The 7,956-nt window shown below is 41.2% G+C and overlaps 1 non-coding gene across 1 annotated transcript; it reads left to right on the top strand.

Annotated features, from left to right (window-relative positions):
• Positions 1-250: 250 nt before the first annotated feature.
• On the top strand, positions 251-356 carry LOC125575976. Its single transcript, XR_007314516.1, has one exon. It is a non-coding gene; the product is annotated as a small nucleolar RNA R71 (small nucleolar RNA).
• The last annotated feature ends 7,600 nt before the right edge of the window (positions 357-7,956 follow it).

Genomic DNA, 7,956 nt, shown 5'->3' with positions numbered 1-7,956 from the left:
AAGAAGCTCGTGCACCACATGTAACTTAGCTCTTACTACGTCCATATGTTCCTTCCCGATAGAGGCTACAGACTTCTTCCGTTCAGAGTCAGTGTTTTTGGTACTGCTGTTGTTAGCAAGGTTTTCGATAAGTCTCACAGCTTCCAACGGATTCCGAGTAGTGAAGTTTCCTTCACTCGCCGTATCAAGAGCCATTTGATACTGTAAGGCGAGACCTCGGAAGAAAGTGCTTAGCAGCTGCACTTCGTTAAATCCGTGGTGTGGACAGTCTCGCTGGAAGAACCTAAATCTAATCCACGCATCTTTGAAGGACTCTCCAGCCTCCTGCGAGAATGTGGAAATTTTGTTCCGAAGTTCTTCAGCGCGCGCCTCATCGAAGAAGTTTCGTAAGAAAGCATTCTTGATGTCGGCCCAGGATGTTAAAGATCCTGTGGGTTGCTGCCTAAGCCAGTGCATCGCTTCTCCATTCAGCGTGTATCTGAAGACCTTGTACAACAGGTAGTCTTCGGGGACTCCTTCCATCCGAATAGCAGTGATTAGATCCTCGAACCGTTCCAGATGGTCCATAGGATGCTCGTGCGGTAACCCAGAGTAGGGTATCTGCGACACGAGAGTGTAGTATTGAGGCTTCAGCTCGAAATTCTGCTTCTGGATCTCCGGAAGTCGAATAGCTGATCTGTTGGAATAGTACTCATCTGGGCGATTGTAGTTGGCCAGAGGTTTCGATCGAGCGTCCTCATCTACAGGTTGAGGAGCTCCTGTAGCATCAGCATCAGGGATTACAGTCCCCTGAGCATCTATTTTCTGACATGTTGTATTACGCAGATGACCGGCCTGGTCATACAGGTTTCCGTTCTCGTCCTGTGTTAGAATAATAATGTTTACCATTTTTGACGACACGGTATCGATCGACGTACGCGTTGTAGTATCGATCGTTGTCGAACGATTGGGATCGATTGACGATGATGGTCTGGTGTCGGTCGACGGTTGAATTGTGCGTATCGATCGACGACGAAGTTGTTGCGTCGAGCGATGTGGAACGTTGACCTCTACGGATGGTGCGTTCCAAATGAGCAGGATCGTCTGAGAACAGCAAGTCTTTCTTCTTGTTGCTTCTGGTACCGCTGGGCATGCACCTGAAAAGACAAGAAAAAGATTATTAGAAAGGGGGTAGAGAAAAGAATAATAATCAATAAAACTAAATCTAATGGCGATCAAAGCTCAGATACACGCTGAATGGAGAACGGCGCCAAATTTGATACCACTCAAATTATCCTAAGGAGTGTTACTCTCATCAAAAGAGGTTCAGATGTAGTACTTAGGGATCGAATCCACAAGGAGCTAGGAAACAATTACATCTAGTGTTTATTAATTCTAAGGGTTGTAAATGTTTAAATGAAATAGCAATAGTAACAAGCGAGTAAATAATAAATGTAACTTGGTTGGAAATGATATTAGATGCAGGGCCACTATTCAGGTGTTGGAGATTATAATACCTATAGATACCTATTTGTTGCATGCATGATACATTAGAGCTCAATCGCTTAACTCAGTGATCAGCTGTCGCATGTTTCACTGGTTAACAGACTAGATCTCGTGTCTCAACGGTTAGTATGTCGACAACGAGAGAGTGTCGATCGATGGTCTATTAAGACGTCGACCGATACACCTTTGCCAACGTCGATCGATAGTCAGTTGAGGACATTGATCGACGGGTTCTAGCCAGGCCTATGCGCGAGTATGATATGCCCTATTAAGATACTAAATTGGCGGTTAGCCCTCTCTAGCAGTCCTAATATGATAGATAGATGTCAGGATGGGATAACAAGGGTGCTTGAGTATGCAATCCTATGATCAAGTTCTAGTTAGCAAGGCTAAAACAAGCAATGAATACAAATCTATCATGAATATCACAACAAGGCAGATCTATATTTTGGGGCTAATCCCACAAACCTATCTGAACCTTGGATCTAATAATTGAACTACTCAGACATAGCAAAGCAATTCATAACAATAAAGAAATAGAAACTCATAGTATAGATGAAAAGAAATGAAAACAAGGAGTTCCAATCACAAGTGATCTTCTCTCCAAAACTCTCTTCTCTCTCTCTCAAAATGAAACTTGTAACAAAAACTAGGTCTTCTGCCGTCAAAAACACTTAGGCAGTATATAATCTACTAGGTTAAAAACTCGTCAGGGCATTTTGGTAATTTGGCTTGGCCTTGGGTTTTAAGTCTGCTGAATCCAAATGTCGCGTGTCTGATGTCTCGACATCGATCGATGGTACTTGTGTACATTGATCGATATTAATCTTCATCTGTCGAGGCATCTCCTGGTATCGACCGACAGCACTGATGCGCATCGATCGATTGTTCTTCCTCTCGTCGACCTCTACGTGGTCAGCTCGGGTGAAATGTCCTTTAAGCTCCAAAATGCTCCAAAGTCATAGCTTTACTACGAAATGCACCTGAACCTGAAAACATACCTAGAAGAGTAGAAAACATAGATATATATAATGTAAAATACTTATATACCATGGATGAAAATGGGTCAAATCCAAGGTATATCAGACTTCCCTCCGACCGAAGGTGGATCCAACGAAGTGCCAGATTTTTCCAAGGCGGCGAGGATGGTCAATGGGTAGGCTCTCATTTTTGGACATTCTCGGGTTTTGTTTTGTTCTAAACTTTACTGACTCTGAGAATTCTCGCAGGGCCTTCTTATGATAAACCGAGCCCTCGAGACGAGCAAACAAGAGGCTCGGATGGCTCGATTCAAGGCTGAGGTTGCTGACAAAGAGATTGCTCGTTTGAAAGATGAGTTGGAAAGTTCTCGTCGTCGTAAGAGAGAGTCGTTTGAGAAGGAGGTCAACCATGCCTATAGGCGAGGGAAGAGAGAGATAGTTGAAGTTATGAAGAGCCGTCGTGATAAGTTCTCGCAAAAGTTTGGAGAGCTCAAGGGGAGCTACAAGGCGCTCACGGATTATCGCAAGTGTCATGGAACCGTGGGTGGTTTGTACCTTACGCAGCATCCCGATTACTCGTTTATTAACGAGTATGCGAAGCAGACCGGGAATATGGCCGAGAAAAACAAAGATTTAAAAATTTCTGAGGTTGAGGAAGAGATTTGGGAGCAATGGGAAACAGTTCCCGTTTCACACGACACTGTGGAGGCCGAGACGGGAGATCCTGGCGAGGCGGGCGAAGTGGACCAGCCGGTGGCTCCGCTTGATGTGAACAGCTACTTGATCGGAAGATCGATGAGTGGGGACTTCGATCTTGGCGATTTACTGCAAGGTTCGCTGTGAGTTGTTCGGGAAAGTGTCCCCTTGACTTTGTAATTTGTTTCTATTATTTGTACGTGTGCTGGCTGATATCACTCAAATTACCCTAACTAGTGAATTACTCTCTCAAATAAGAGGTTCAATCGTAGTACTTAGGGATCGAATCCACAGAGAGCTAGGGCACACAATAGACTAGAAATCAAGATTAAGCTAGACAAACAAGTTTAATAAGTAATAAATATGAAAACAGTAAATAAATAAGAGCAAGGTGAACAAAGTATTTGCTCGATTTGTTGATTGAGTTTGTAAAGAGTTAGGAGAAATAGCTAGACCTAGGTATTTATCAATCAAGAAATTCAAAACTACAATTCAAGGATGCTAATGGTTTATAGATTAATTCTAGAACTCGATTTTACTAAGTAAGCAATCCAGCTTTCGCATGCAATTGCTAATCAGATGTCTAAGTCCAGTCTCAGCTGTCGCTTGTTGACTTGGAGCGAGTGTCGATCGATGCTATGGCCTGAGCGTCGATCGATACTTCCTTAGACAAGCATTAACGACATAATCGATTTAGTTCAACTAGATTCCTAGACCAACTCTCGTATGCGCTTAGGTATCTAATCCGCAGAGTTCGGGTTCCGTTAATTGATTGCACTTTCGTGCCTCTCAACTATCCTATGATTCTAGGTTCAAACAATTAGTCACACTGTCGTGCTATTCTAACGATTCCAGATCCTAGTATTACAAATCACCCTAGTGTAGATATCTATAGATAATCTAGCAATCCTAATTGATTATCAGTTTGACATTAAGCTCATGAAAACCCTAAACCTAACAAGATGAATTAGTCAGACATGCAAGCAATAACACAAATCATAGTCTGAATAGTATAATAAATAAATCAATAGTAAAACCAATAGAGTTCCAATCAATCTCTGAAGGAGAATTGATCTTCTCTCCAAACCTAAGAGAAAAGAATAGAATAGGATAATAGAAAGCGTGTAGTCGTCAACAATGGGTTAGAAATACAAAATAGGGTTTCTGGTCGTCCAAGGGTATTTTGGTAACTTGGTGTGGCTTATGGGCTTCAAACGGTCTTAAAATATGCTTGGCCCACGTCCTGGCATCCATATCAATCGATGTCAACAGTTCTGCATCGATCGACATACGTTCCTCCTCTCGACAGCTTCCTCTCGCGAGGCAGACTGACCACTCCTCAGTAAAACGGGCATAACATCTGCTACAGGATGCTGATTGACCTCAAACCGGTGGCATTGGAAAGCTAACTCAAAGATGGGCTCAATCTAACAGTGGAAAGTTCTTCATCCATAGCTAGACATCTAACGCGTTTGTGCAGTTCTGCAGCTCAAAAGATTCCAAAATCACCATATTTCTCCAGAACGTACTTGAACCTGTAAATACTCTAAAGAAACTCTATATAGTATTAAATATATATTAAAACACTTATAGATCATGGATGAAGGTGTGTAAAATCCATGGTCTATCAACTCCCCCATACTTACCATTTTGCTTGTCCTCAAGAAAAACAAACGGGCAGTCTCTCTGAAAGAGGTTTGAAAACAGCAGGGACTCACATGATTAAAAACTTAGAATCATCACCTCTACAATATTGCAATCAACATCTAAGAAGTCCTAATCACAAAAGCACATTATACCATATCCTAGCTTAGCAACCAAATTCACCTAGCCAACAACTTAGCAAATCTTGTCTTACTTTCCCCTCTACCAACCTCATTTCTTAACATAAATAAAAGTGCAGGCTTTACCTTGGGAGTATCAATCACATGATGCAAGGATTTTAAAACAAGTATCTGGATCTGCAGGTAAAAGTTAGTTCCTATCTTTTCTCTCTACTAATTTCTCTCTTAGTCAAAGTCTGCTTATATTGCAAGATCATTGACCAAGATTGGACAGGCTTCCATGAATCAAAGCCTTAATGGTGGTTTCCACCAAGGCCTGTTCACTTCTTTTTAACCTATATCCAAGAATTCATTTCAATCGAACCTTGATGATTGCCGCCACCAAGTCCCGTTCGAATTCTTTTTGTTGGAATGCTTATGAAGCATGCCTTAATGGTTGTAGCCACCAAGTCTGTCATGTTCGGATTCCACCTAACTAACATCTATTATATATATAAGTATTTTTCTTTTCTTTTTTTATCTTTTTCATTTTTTTTTTGTAAATAAATATCTCTACCTATAAATCTAGGATCGAAATAGAGAGAGAAAAGATGATAAATCTACACAAGGCTTTACCTTCCAGACTGGTTTGAAGAATCCGATCTCATGTATACCAAGCTCCAAGACAAGCAGTGGAGTCAGGTATAGTGTTGGAGGTCAGCTTTGGTTACTTCAAACAATCTTAGCAAGTGTGGATAGTTGACAGGTTGATCAACTTTAGTATCTTTACTACTATCTGCAATCAGTAATTCTAGAATGGTGCTAAAGAGTGGTTAGATAACAAGCAAAAATCAATAAGTTCATTATCCATTTCTTGACTCAATAAAACTCTTTTGAAAACATTTTAATAAGACTCATGAACACACTAATATCAGTAAACATCCCCTCAGACTTAAACTACACTGTCCCCAATGTATATCTAGTCAGAGTTTTGGTAAGAATTAATCATAAGTACTAAATTTAACAAGTGAGAACGATAACCTGACCGGGTTAAGTGTCAATAGATGGAAAGGAGTTATCATCGGTCGCTGCAGGTTTTGTACTGTCGATCGATATCGTCATGCTCTTATCGGTCAACTTTTTACAATCGTCTACTCGGATCTTCTTTTTTTTTTTACCTGCAATAAATAAAAACTTTAATCAGTAACAATCTAAACTAAACTGAAAGAAATTACCTAATAGTGGGTTGCCTCGCACTCAGCGCTTATTTTTAGTCATTAGCTTGACTTTTGGATATCTGATTTAGTCTGGCTGAGGATGTGAACTTGCTCCAGAACAAGTTTCAGTGTCTCTCTTTCTCATCTTGTTGATGCAGTTGATAAAAGCCCTTGCAGAAGCTTCCCCTTTGTCTCTCAGTTCTGGATCACATAGCACTCAGACCTTGGTAAAGGATTCAGAACCTCCTTTGCAGTGCACTCTATACTCAAGACTTCCCTCTTGACATTGCAAAGGGACTAGTGACAGGGTATCTGCATCTACATTCCTTTTCTTTTTCTTCTTTCTATTCCTGGTCCTTCCCCCAGACTTAGACGTTTCAATCTCGGGTTGTTCTGAAAGTCTGAAGGTATCGACCGATGTTGAAAGCTTCGTGTCGATCGATTCTGATGACTGAGAGTCGTTTGATTCTGAAGGCTTATTGTCGATCGATTCTGAGGATTGGATGTCGATAGATGCTACAACTTTAATGTTGACCGACGCTGATTCTGGTATTGCAGGCTCGCGATTGAAATCAGCTGTAGGTCATGGATCTTCAAACATCTCTATGCATGAAATAAGCTCCTCACTTTTCTTCTTTTCCATGGGATCATAGAAGACAGCTTCATCAACATTAGTCAAACACATCTTATTTCTCTTAAAATCACAAAATGCCCCTACTGTAGCCATGAAGGCTCTTCCAAAAAGGAGTGGAGATGTCTTGCCTGATTTGATATCCATAGCATGAAAGTCCACAGGGATAATGCATTCCCCTATCTCCACCTTAACATTCTTGATCATGCCTGCTGAGTTTACTCGGGAGCTATCCACGAAAGTGAAACTATCTTTAGAAGGTTCCATCTTTAGTCCTAATAGCTCAGCAGTGTACTGCAGATCCAGTATCACATAGGGCATCTGGTAAATGGTGGCTATGTATAGAGCATGGAATCAGGAACTTTCCAGGATCTTGTTTCTTCTTCAGTGTCCTCTTGGGTTTACGGCTGACCTAATTGAATAGGAGCTCAATATCCTTATCAGTCTCTCTGATCTCTCTGAAGAAATTACCAAAAGTCTATACTTATGATATGCATCCTCAAAAGACATATCGTTAGGAACTCTCTTCACTCTCTTGTGAAATCCATCAAGTTCCTCTTTGTTAACTTCTCGCCTGAGGTGTTTGGGAATATAGGGTCTCCTAGATTTCACTCTCTTCTTAACTGTAATTTCTTCTTTCGTTGCATGCCTTTCCATAGCAGGTTCATATCCGTCTGTTTGGTGTCGATCGGTACCTGGTAGATGCCATCGATCGATACCAGGTAGATGAATAATCGGCTGTCATTTACCCTGTTGCGATTTTAACCTGACTCCGTTCCACTTTAACGTCCGTGATATGTTTTCGGCTTATACGACTTATATGGTAGGAATCAAACATCTCTTCAAGGACAATTTTTAAGTCTCCCGAAAGTGCTGACCGAAATTTTGGGTTTCTTTTATAACGCGCTATATTATCCTAGTCGGATGTAAGAGGACCTATCCTTAAGATGGATCTAAATGCGTTTGTTTAGGACGGGTAATGTGCTTGGCGGGGCCAGTCGACGAGCGTTTGTAATTTATAGTCGCGAACAGACTGAGAGCATGTTTTTGAAAATCTAAGCGACGTCTCGCTTATTTTTTCGAATGAGTTTTTGTGATGGAATCTGTTGATTTCAGGCATGCGTTAGTCGATGTGACGAAGTTTCTTTGTCGGATAAGTTAGTGTGGATTTGATCCGTTTCGAG

Source organism: Brassica napus, chromosome A6, assembly GCF_020379485.1.
Source record: "Brassica napus cultivar Da-Ae chromosome A6, Da-Ae, whole genome shotgun sequence".
NCBI classification, from domain to species: Eukaryota; Viridiplantae; Streptophyta; class Magnoliopsida; order Brassicales; family Brassicaceae; genus Brassica; species Brassica napus.
The sequence above is the reverse complement of the archived record's forward strand: the minus strand, read 5'-3'. Positions and strand labels throughout refer to the sequence as shown.